Here is a 12716-nt window from a genome sequence, read left to right as displayed (position 1 = left end):
ACGCCCGAATTACGCCTGAAAACACTGCGTGTGAACATACCCTTCTAGTATTAAGGTATAATTTTATCTAATCGCTGGGGTTTTACTTCTGGGACCCCCACCAATAGTGAGACTAGGGGTCCAGAACCCCATGTTCCTCCTTACTGCTCGACCGCAGTGAAGAGAAGCTTCAATGAAGCGCTGGTTAAGCATGTGCCCGCTGCTCTCATCAATGTCTATGGGACTGACTGAAACAGACGAGCTCTGTATTAGTCTATTTCCGTCATTCCCATAGATTTTGTATGTAGCGGCAGAGTTCATTCTTGACCGCTGCTACATTCAAAGTCCTTCTCGCTGCGGTTGAGCGTGCGGACAAATGGGGTGTTTGGACCCCACTCCTCCTTCAGACAATTATCTTCTATTGGACAATTATCCTGTGGATAGGTGATCATTGTCGATTCTAAGGGAAACCCCTTTAAGCCTTAGGCTCTGTTCACACTTGCAATGTGGCTTCCGTTCATGCCGAATCTGTCGTATGACGGTTACCATCGTTGGCCAAGGTAACCCTTTGACTTAAGATGGACACCCCATCGGAACATGACGAACCCCATTATGACGGAAAAAAGCGTGGCCTGCACCTCTATTTCTTCTTTCAACTTTGGCTGAATCTGCAATGGAGGCTCCAAATGGTGCGCCTCATACAGATGTGAACAGAGCCTTATGCACAAGATCACTTTATGGATTCGGGTTGTAGGAGTCCTTAATTATGGCATCAATGAGCACCTACTGTACTTTCATGTTCATCTGATTTCATATAGAGGCATAGAGATATTTTTTTATTATAGCACATTCCATGAGAATAAAAAAATGATGGCAATCCTTTTGATATAGCAATCTAAGTGCAGGAGAGGGTCTTTTTTAGTCATGCCCCGGAAACTTCAGTGAGTTTAGTTAGAACCAGAAAAGCGCTACCATCTTTATCAATATTGTTAGAGCGGGCATAACCTGGCCTGGAGTCAGCAAGGATATTAATTCTGATTTAGCCATTGTTATAGTAGGTTAACACACGTGTGTGTGTGTGTGTGTGTGTGTATATATATATATATATATATATATATATCTATATATATATATATATCTCCGTTAAACCTATAGACATATATGCATCGATAAACGACATCACAGGCTCCTGCACAAGGTTATTCCAGACCTTAGCCCTGTCCTTATCATTCACCACCTCATGAGTAGCCTCCACCTCCTTTCCATTCCGTGATTATTTTGCCCCCAAAAAGCTTTCTCTCTCCTTTCCAAGAAGCACAAAGGCCCTAACTGGCATGCTTTGTAAAAAAGTGTCAGTGTGTTAGTGAGTTCAGATCAGTACGATTTCTTTGAAGCGCTCTTTCCCCTTTGCACCACCGCCTCCTCAGCGGGGTCACTGAGATCACTAGCTTTTCTTGAAATGGCCATTTTCACTGGCAGGTGCATTATACCCTGTATTTTCAGATTGTTTTTCCATTCTGAATGCTTGGCAGGTTGATTGCTCGGGCTGCATTGACGGAGAAAGGGCTGACAAATGCGGTTGGGCCGGCTGAAAAGACAGTGATTACTGTTTTCCTTTGTGGCTGATTGAGGCCCTTGAAAGGAAAGATTTTAACCTTCACCATTTGGTTCAAAAGTATGAGCATATATTGAAATCATTCATGCCATTTATCCGAGTTCTGTAAACTTGTCAGAACGTGCAAATCACTCAATTTCAAGTAATGTCGGACCGGCGTGTGTCATTACCATTTGGATTAAAGCACCCATCCTTCTTTAAAAAAAAAAAAAAAAATGTAAACCTAAAACATGGCTTCAGACTTTTATTCGAATGGTGCCCTTCTGCATATACTGGTGCGCTCCATGCATTCAAATTTTAACTTGACCTTCGTGTTTCCAGATCTGTCAGCAATGCTTTTTTAAGTTTAGTACATGAAATCATTGCCCTTTTTGGACATTATTATGCCCTCAGTGACCTCATGTATATTTTAATTTCCTGACGTGACTTTAAGTCGATGCATAATTGAGTCTATGGATTCATCCTCCCTTGATGTGAATGGAATGTGGCCGGATATGGTGCAATGGCATTAAGAATGACTTCCTGCACTTGATAGGCTCCTAAAGTGGTTTTTTCTACCTTCGGCGGTTTTTCTAAGTCCTCAGAATATATATATATATATATATTTATATTTGTTTGTTTGTTTTATTTTTTTTCATGTACGTACCTTTTAAATTATTTTCCTATCCCTCGCCACTGCTTACTGCCGTTACCTATGGAACACTCTTGTGTACTTTATGGGTTCAACATCACCACAGCCTACAAAGACCGGAAGAATTTCTAGAGCATGTATAATGCTTTTTTCTAAATTTATTACATTCCAACTCCCGAAGGTCAAAAAAATCTTTTTAATACGGTTTTAATTGTACATTGGTTAAACACAAAAGCCTACATGAGAATTGTTGCTGACCATTTACATTCTTTTAAGACCACAGTCTAAAGTGGGTTTTACACTGGCAGATTATCAGGCAGACAAGCATTCATAGAACGCTCGTTGCCGATAATTGCCCTGTGTAAACGGGACCAATCGGCAGATGAACGAGCAAACCTTCGATCATCTGCTGGTCGTATCATTTTTAAAAAGTTAAATATCTTTGTCGGCAGCACATCTCCCTGTGTAAACGGAGACGCGCTGGCGACAGGATAATAATGTATAGGGATGAGCGATCAGAGTAACGACTGCTCGTCCCCATCCATAGCTCTGTGTGACAGAAGCAAGCGCCGATCAACTATCTTAAAGGCACAGCAAGAAGTAATTATGCTACAGCTTATCACACATTAAGAAAGTTCATATAGAAGGGAAATATATAATATATATATTTTACATTCATTATGAAAGGATGTAAATTGCATGTATGTGGATAAAAGATACATGATCTCTTACTGTTGTATTTATGGCCTACATAAATTCTCATTGTTCCAGCCTAGCTACTTTCACTGCATAATCACCCTGGGCTGGAACAATGAGAAGTGCTTGATGCTGATTGGTCACTGATTGGTCAGCCTCATACACTCCTCTGTACAACGCCCAGTTGGTAAAAAGTAAAAACACGCCCAGTTGTCTATTAAACTAATTAGCATAAATCTAAAATTGCTCATAACTTGCTAAAAAATGATCGTCTTTCAAAATAAAAACCACTGCTGTTCTCTACATTATAGCGCCAATCACAGTATGTAGGAGATAGGACACTTATAATCTGGTGACAGAGCCTCTTTCTTAAGCCGATTCCATAAACACACTTGCAGTACCAGGCACTGCCCATAGATAAAGTGATGATGATGGTGCTGCAAAAAAAAAAAAACTAGTACTTTTTCTCATTTTAGACAACCCCTTTTAAAAAAAAATGTCATTATGAAATCGGACTATTCTGAGCGGCATTATCCGTAACGAAGAAAGGTGTACTAAATCTAAAGACGACAGTGTATATATTTACACAGCATATAATCTTGCTGTATATATGGGCCATGTAATATTGTTTCTATAGAGCATGCACATGTATTCGATTAGGATGGAAGACTTTGGTAGAGAGATTATGAGAGAGCTGGACGGGTTGACCAATAGAGGTGCATGAATGAATGGATATATAGAGGGACAATTAGATAGATATCAAATAGAGATATGAGAGAGAGAGAGCTAGATAGTGGGATATGTTTTAAATCTTTGACCGATGACTTAATGAGTGGTTGGCTATAAATCCATGGATGTATGGCTAGTTCTAGGTAAAAGACAATAGGAAGAAATATATTCGTGTGTATATTTTAATTTTGCTTGCTATGTATTATGTCCTCGTAGTTTAATCCTTTTTTTCAATCATTTATCTAATAGAGGGCATCTGTGGAATAAAGCTAAATACTTAATCACTCCAACAACTGTATTACATTGGTATTTACACACCTGAATGGAGTAAATATACGTTTCCAAATAACCGACAAAGTTAATGACCTTTTCGCCCTGTCCAAGCTCTTTTCTATGTGTGTGGTTTGGCAGCTGGTCATAGAACCCTGCAAGATGTATTATTTTTGCATTGCACGGGTGCATTCTCTTCTGTGGGACCGCCTGCAGTGCTAGTAATTGCACATTCTTGCCATTGGGGAAAGCCATGATTGGAAGCAACCAAGCAGAAAAAAGCTGTGCCATCCCATCGCCACCTCCGTAGGAGAAAGAGACAATCCCCAGCAGTGCCATCTGGTTGCTGCTATCTTGTCAGCTGGCTAAGCTGGCTGGTTCTTGGGCTTTGCAGCTGTTCAGTGTCCCTTTACCATGTTTTTTTATGCCGTTCTTTGGATAACTGAACATGGGTCAGGGGCATTATATAGACACACAAGTTGAACTCCTGTTGAATAGCTGCTCATTACCAGAGATAAAGCAGGTTCCAGTCCCCCTGCTGCCATTTCCTCATAGACAGATGACATAGCTGTTTGACCAGTAGTGTTTACCGTGGGAGGCAGCGGAGAAAAAAAAAAAATTAAGAGCCCAGATAGGAAATGCCAGCCTCGTCTGCTTTTAACCAAGTCGTTAAGGTTATTTTCTGATCCCCGTTTTCTGTAGTAGGATATATATAGTGATTATGCAAATCAGTTGTCACACACCATTCTGCCAAGCAGTGCCTCTCTGCATGCCGTACAAGACTCCTCCATTATTCATGGAAATTAGGAAAATACATTTTGGTTTCAAAGTCTCATTGTCAAACATGATACTGTGTGGCAAATGAGTCTTGCATCCGGGATGACAGGAGAATCAAATGCAGCGGAGACTATTATGTTTTGTAAGAAATTTGTCTACAGCAGCAATCTGAAAGCTAATGAGAGACATCTTTATGCCAGCAGGCCCGGGGCCCATTAAGCCGATGATCACAAGCCCCACTTTGGAAGATGGTCTTTATTCACCAGTATTAAGATGTCACTGTGTTGCATACAGCAAGTATTGTTTTGTTTGACTTTGCATCTGAAATACATGTATTTGCTGGTGATTTCCATTGAGGTTTCCAATACATTTTATTGCAGCTCTCTGACACTGCTCATCGCAAAATTTTATTTTTGCATATTTGGACTGATACAATCATACCCTCCTCATGGGATGCAGCATTCACCAACGCCTGTTCCCCTCTTTTTAAAAAAATAATAATATTATAGTAGCACAGATTTTATAAAGAACGCTCTTAAAAATGGTTTATAAGTTGTATATATGTATTCAGTTCATGTATTCGGAGACAGGCTATGTATATCTTGGGTTAAGGGCTCATGAACGTGACTGTTTTACGGATCTGTTAGACACGTCTATAGATTACTGGACCTCCTATAGAGGCACATTAAAGTGCCTTTCCCGTTCAGAAATAAAATTGGCTATACTACACAATCTAAATAGTAGACATACCTTTTTATAGCGTTTTTTTTTTTCTTTTTTTTTATTTTAGCCGTATTTCTAATCATCTTAGATCTTTTTTTTTTCTTCGCCTATCACGACCGCCTTAGTTTCAAACCACCCATTGCAAAGAGACTACGCGTGCATACAGAAGGACACTGAGCCCCTCCTGTCCTAATCACAAGGGCAAAGCGCTCATGACATCAGTCCTGTCTCCAACCCTAATACTTCCCCCATAGCTCCCAACAAGTCCATGTCGGAGGTCTTTGTTGAAGAAGATGCCAGGCTGATTCCTTGCTACATTAGTAGCTGGACAGGAACACCTCCCATTCAGTAGAGGGCATGTTAAAGGTGCAGCCTTATTCTATATTAAGGACGTGCAGGAGATATTATGATGATGGAACAGAGGGCAGTGAGAACCATCTGGCATCGTTGAGTATCACCTCCTACTCCATGGGATAAAAAGCAAGATGGTGCCCGAAATGAAAAAAATTGCGACATGTAAGCTAGAAGGTCAAGAAGCTAAAAATGTAGGGCACGGGGGCTTGGTTTCTGATAACTTTATTGAGGAACATTTTATTTTTATTGCGGAGGGTCACTTTAAGGATTTTTTTTCATGATTTTATACAGAATATCTGACAAAAAAATATTACATCCTAAACCACATGCTGTATTAGGGACTTTACTTCTAGGGTGAAAATAATGCCTCACAGAAGCACCTTCAGCAGTGCACAGTGCAACATCCCATGGGCCATACTACATGGAAGTGTGTGAGCTACATACAGGTACTTTATTGACCTGATGCGTACGTAGACTTCGTTTGCAGCGCACCCATAGACCTGCTGTATCTATGAGCGGAGAAGCCCCCCAATGCACTTCAAATCTCTGCTTGTTCACTGAATTGCGGCGAGGCATATGTTTGAAATTTCCTTCTGAGTAGCAGGAATAGATAATTAATGTTTTTACATTCTGGTAAAATTAAATTATTGTAATTTACCTTGAAAATATAAAGACCTTTTTTATAGTTTTGTTTTTTTTAAATGTTTTTTTTATTGATTTTATGGAACAAGTTTTAACAAAGCAAATAATGGAAAATGCCTTGGTTACACCGCCCCAAAACAAGAAACTGGTAAGAAAATGCAATTCGAGGATATATTTTTAATTGTGTATATACCAAGAATATCGGAGTCTCCTGTTACTTCTGTGGATGCAGCGTTACTGAGGCCTACGGAGTATAGAGGACCGACGGGCATGCCCACAATCCGGTTTATGGCCTTTTGGGTAAGATAACCAGGTCAAACAACCAGTTTAAGGATAATGGTTATCAATGTATCCAGGATATATAGAATCTGTATCTTGCACTCAGACCAGAATCAGTCAGGTCTGACATCTTTGGTGACAGTGGGTCCTGCATTTCATGAACTTGGATATGATTGATAACCGGTGGATCCTGCGTGCCAGGCACGTAGGACCCGCGGTCACCAAAGCAGTCGGCCCTGCTGACCTGACAGATCCAAGACTGAGCGCAAGATTCAGCTTCTTTGTATCCAGGATACACAGAAGCTGCATCTGAAAAAAATAAAACTTTTTTTTTTTTTTAATAGAAACCGATTAAAAAGTTGTCTAAAATCGTCTGATACGTTGTTTAAAAAAACTTTTTGTACTCTAAGGTTTTTATAGCATGTAAGTCTTTTTCCCTTTGAGAATCCACTTCTGGCTTTGGCTTAAAATGCTTTAGAAATGGACCAAAAACGGAACCAAACTGCGTGGTGAGAACCTGGCCTAATATTTCTGTTATATACAAAAGAATGTCTATTTTCTTTATATTAAATTAAAGGAACCACTGTCATTCCTGTCTTGACGGGACTGTTTCCTTTGACCATACAGAATCAAAGCTTTAGACACACACACAGATTTTGGCCTCCTATCAGACTAATATCCGTATCGACATCTGGCCTGAGCTATCCATTTCTACACATAGAGATTTAAATAAAACCTTTCCATTCCCTGTAACTGATTCATCTTTCAGATTAACATTTACCATATATATGGTGATGATAATGGTGATAGTCAGACAGAAATCTCTAAGCAGGTCAAATACGTTTTCAGGCAGATGAAACGGATTTCAGTCAGATCAAATGGCCCTCACCAACTCTGATTGGTATTGGCCTGATTGGAGGCCAAAATATGTTTTAATGCAGAATGCCCCTTGGGCAGTTGTAGTTTAGTATATGATTTGTTAAAACTACAGAGATGTGTATGGGAATTTTGTAAGATGCGCTCAAGACTAACAACTGCATTTTTCATAGTATTTTAGTTCCTATGTCTCAAGCTTAGAAGCGGATGGAGCAGGATGAGAGTCCGGTCCTAACAAAGGGCTTTTTGGGTCCTAATGTTCTCTTCCACAAGCCAAATTAAATTGGAGTATGAGGTCATTTATCAGATTTATGTGGAGTTCATCTGATTTCTAAGAAAACAGAGCTGCTTGTTATGGAACATATCGGGGAGTGACTCATGGAAACGTAAATTTAATAATACAGTATTCACAAGTTGAAGGGGCAGAAGAATTATTTTTTTTTATATTCTTCCAATTATCATACCTTATTCCATAAAGGCTCCTCCAAAAAACAGAGCGCAGTAATTTATTGTAAATAGATATTTGACAAAACCTGAAACTTAATAGGTTGCTGATTGTCATTCAGCTAAATGGGGCTGATTAGAATTTGTAAGATAATCATTCTAATAGGGAAGAATCTTCCCTGGGCCTCTTGGGGCAGATGAAAGCTCTGGAATTCTTTGCTGTTTCGGGATGAACATAAGGATAGAATAAAATCTTGAGGTTTTCCTTCTTCTGTATTTACACTGTCCTGAAGCAGGATAGACAAATCCTAGTGTACAACAACTATGACTAACTCTTATATCTGCTCTACAAGTATGGCATCCCGGCCCATGGAATGCAAATGTACAACAGAGATCTGTTTCTTTAAGGCAAATGTAATATGTATCCTATAATGGTTACACTTCTGTCCCACCAAGAGATGTCCGATTGTGGCTATTTCCTTATGCCTCCGATTTCATACAATGTTTCTTTAATTATTCTCCCTCAACATCCCAGGTCGGAGGACAGAGACTAAAGATTAAAAAGAGTTCAGATACCAATCGGCACAGAGCCCAGTAATGGGATGGTGTCATGCCGTCTTGTATCGTTCAAACCCCCTCCGACTTCCTCAATCCTTACAGTAGTTCGTAGATGACAGCACACATCTCCATTATGTTCCCAAGGTATTTTATTGATCAAACATTCATGGCAAAATTGCAACTTTTCGACCTATCAACACAGCATGTTTTGAGAAACACCCTTCTATGTTGATGAGTCGAAACGTTGCACTTTTGCTATAGATGTTTGATCAATAAATACCTTTGGAACAACATAATTGAAATGTGTCCTGTCGTCTATGAACTACTGTAAGGATAGACATTAGATTGTCAGCAGATCCCACTTGTACTTTCTCATCTGTTTTCCCTGAGAAGGCATAAGTTGTTTGCGTTTCTAAAGAAAAACGGGCATAAATTACCGCAGTGGTGGGACGCTGGCAAGAAAGAGACCACTTTCTAAATGCTTTTCATCGTGGTATTGGTTTGGTTGGTGAAAAAAAAACAAAAACTTAACCTTTCCCTCAGCAGCCATTTTTTTTTTTTTTATATATTCGCTTCGTCCTCCCCAAATTTTAAAAGCCATATTTTTTTCTTAGGTAGATACAGTTGTATTAGGGCTTGTTTTTTTTTTTGTTTTTTTGCAAAACAAGTTGTTTTTCATGGCACTATTTATTTTAACATATAATGTACTGGGAAACTGGAGAAAAATTATTTGTGGGGTGGAATGGGAAATAAGTTCTTTCTATTCCCAGTTATTTTTGGCTTTGTTGTTGCGACATTCACTCTGCAGTAAAAACGACATGGTAACTTTATTCTATAGGTTGATACGATTAACAGCTTGACCAAATTGACATAGTTTTCTTAATATATTACTACTGTTACAAGGAAATCACTAATTTGTTAAAAAGAAAATGTATTTTGTGCCGCCATAACGGTTTTTTATTTTTCCGTCGATTTTGAGCGACGTGAGGGTTTATTTTTTGCAGGGCGAGCTGTAGTTTTTAGTGCTACCATTTTAAAATACAGGAGACTTTTTTTTTATTTTATTTTTTTAATCATCACTTTTTATTCAATTTCTTTGTGAGGGATGTGGTGACCAAAAAACAGCCATTCTAGCGCTTCCATTCTTAAAAAAAATTTTTTTACTACATTTTACCGTGCGGGTTAAATAATGTTATATTGTAATAATTTGGACTTTTATGGATGTGACGCCACCAGTTACGTAAAAATTAAATAATGACATTGCTTTTAGGGGAAAATGGAAAAAAAATATATATATTTTTTTTTATAAACAAACTATTAATATTTTTGTTAAATTAACTTTAATGGTATTAATAATAATTATTATTATTAGTCCACCTAGGGGACTTGAACAGCGATCGTTAGATCGCTTGAACGATCTACCGTAATACTAATGTTTTGCCGTTTATCGTGCTTCTGACATGCTCCTTTTAAACCCTGCTGGAGGTAGGGCTTAATAGGACGACAAAGATGGTGGACCTGGGGACCTTCATTTGGCCCCTCAGGCTGCCATGACGACCATCGGCATCCCGAGATCGTGGGATATAAGGACAAGTAATGTACGGTAGATTTTCTCCACATAGATATGTTGATAAATAATATCAGTATTGTTACTTTTTTGAAAAATACTGAACTGTTGGACAGTAGAGTTTAGGAAAAAATGATGGAGAGGGAATCCAATTAATAGAATAGTCGTTTTATGTTCTGAACCATTATTCTAAACCATCCGCATCGAGCCATTGTTGTTTGAGACTCTGCCGCCATTGTGTGTGACTATAACATCTACATTTCTGAAAATAATATTTATGCTGGCAGATAATGGCGGTATTATCCTGCTTGTATTTTTTAGCGCTTGCATATTTTTTTACAAACGTCTGCTTATTAAAACAAGAATTGAAAAGTCAGACATGGAAAACATAGTGCAGATGATTGGGAGCCAAAGCGACAATTGAGCTTTTATTTGTGGATATTTATGAGCTGCTCGGCCCCGCTCCTTGGTCATGAATATTTCAGTGTGTTTACGAACCGTCGTAACCTGAATGTTTCATATTCATGCCATATGTGCAAAAACGCTGAGATCATTTCTTTGATCAAGTATTCGCTACACTTGTTAGGAGGCCCTCCCATGACTGCTCGTTTCCTTACTGAGCCCTTCATTCTTATTTAAAACTTCTTGAGTAGCTCCATTGTCTTTTGATTGCCGCAACATTTGTGCAGCTGTTTTCACTGATTAGAACTGGCAGGAAAACATCTTTTTTTTTTTTCCTTATAATATTTCAATCTGCTGAATATATTTACATTGTAGTTACAAGGATGCTTGGCAGCGATCATGTGTATTTACATATTCTACTATGCTGCACTGGTTGTGGCTCTTTATTTGTCACCTTTAAATCAAGTGTTTTAGCTTTATATCCTTTTGTCATTCTAGCTTGTTATTGTCTGCGTTTGTTGAACGTGAGTCACTGTTTGTATGTAGTTTATTTCTGTTAATGCTTGTTTTTATTCTAAGGCTTCATCCACATCTGCGTCAGGGCTCCATTCATGGGTTCCTTCGGAGCTTTCTGTCAGGGGAACCCATGAAGGGAACCCTGACTGAAACAAACGGAAACCATAGGTTTACGTTTGCATCACCGTTGATTTTCAATGGTCACGGATCCGGCGCAAATGTTTTCCGCTTGTCACCAGTTGTGCAAGGTTTCCGTCGTTTTCATTCCATCAGAAAGATGGAACCCTTGCACAACGGTGATAAGCGGAGACCATTTGCACCGGATTTGTCACCGTTGAAATCAATGGTGATGCAAACGGAAACCTATGGTTTTCGTTTGTTTCAGTCAGGGTTCAGTTCATGGGTTCCCCCGACAGAAAGCTCAGAGGGAACCCCTGAACGAAGCCTAAGCTAGTGTCCTGGGCTTTAGTCCGCAAAGACTAATGCCTTTTTCCAGAATTGATACACAAAATAAATGGTTTTGTTTTGTTTGGGAAGGTGGGAATGTTTTTTGTTTTTTCTCATTCAAAAATGATGCTTGGATCCTAAAAGATTCTATGCAAACTGATTTCACTACGATGCTAAAAAGTTCATAGCATTTTTTTTACAAAAATGTAAAAGAAAACATGAATAAATGTGAATATTGCCTTTGTGATTTTTGAGTTCTGTGCACCTGAAGATTTTTTTTTAAATAGAAACAGAATCGAGATGAGCTGATTTTGCGGGAGATCCCTCCAAGCTGCGATGCAAATATTCATTTTACAGGGAAAACGCAATATTTATTGGGCCCATTGGAATCTGTCCAGATGTTGATTTTAGGGTTCCGTGTTGGTTCAATATGTGGTTCTTGACTCTGAGGCCTCCTTCACACAGGTTCTAGTTTGTTGCTTTTAAAAAAGTGTGGGAAACCTTTTGTACAAGCATTTTTTAAGGCGTTTGTAAAGTTATAATGAAAACACTTTGGAGAAAAGCGCCTGAACAGAACACCACACCTTCAGCTTGTTGCATTTTGATAAAGACTGACCCAACTGTCCCCAAAAAACACCACTAAAATGGCACAAACTAAAACAAAAGCTGCTCGGCTTCCTCTCCACTAGTCCTCCCTCGGAATCTGCGGTCAGCAGCCGACTCCAGGCAAAACGGGGTGCGGTGACACCCATTTTCGATATAGGTGCAGGTTCCAGAGCGGAGACCCGCATCTATCCGACATTTAGGACATATCGTGTGGATATGCCATAAATGTCTACATTGGGAATAACCCTTTAACATTACAGTTCCCTTTTGTAAATGCAGCGACAAATGCTGGAATTGCGACGGGGTGAAGCTAACACATATATATATATACTCCATCGCCGCCCTGCCTAAGCAGACATCCCAGCACTTGCAGGGGTATTTTATAACAGATGCAGTGTTACATGGTGCCTTATGTCGTATCCTGACCTTCTGCTCTAGTAATTTAAAATGCATCCTTTGCACAGTAAGTCTGAAATTAACCTGAAAAATTTAGATCAAATCTATAGGAAACTCCTCTATTACAGAATTCCTTTTTGTTTACACTAACCCTTCTTCAGAAGAACATTAAAGGACAAATTAATCCTAAATGTAATCTTGATTATAAA

This window comes from Rhinoderma darwinii, unplaced genomic scaffold (assembly GCF_050947455.1).
Source record: "Rhinoderma darwinii isolate aRhiDar2 unplaced genomic scaffold, aRhiDar2.hap1 Scaffold_1983, whole genome shotgun sequence".
NCBI classification, from domain to species: domain Eukaryota; kingdom Metazoa; phylum Chordata; class Amphibia; order Anura; family Rhinodermatidae; genus Rhinoderma; species Rhinoderma darwinii.
This window is presented reverse-complemented; position numbering follows the sequence as displayed.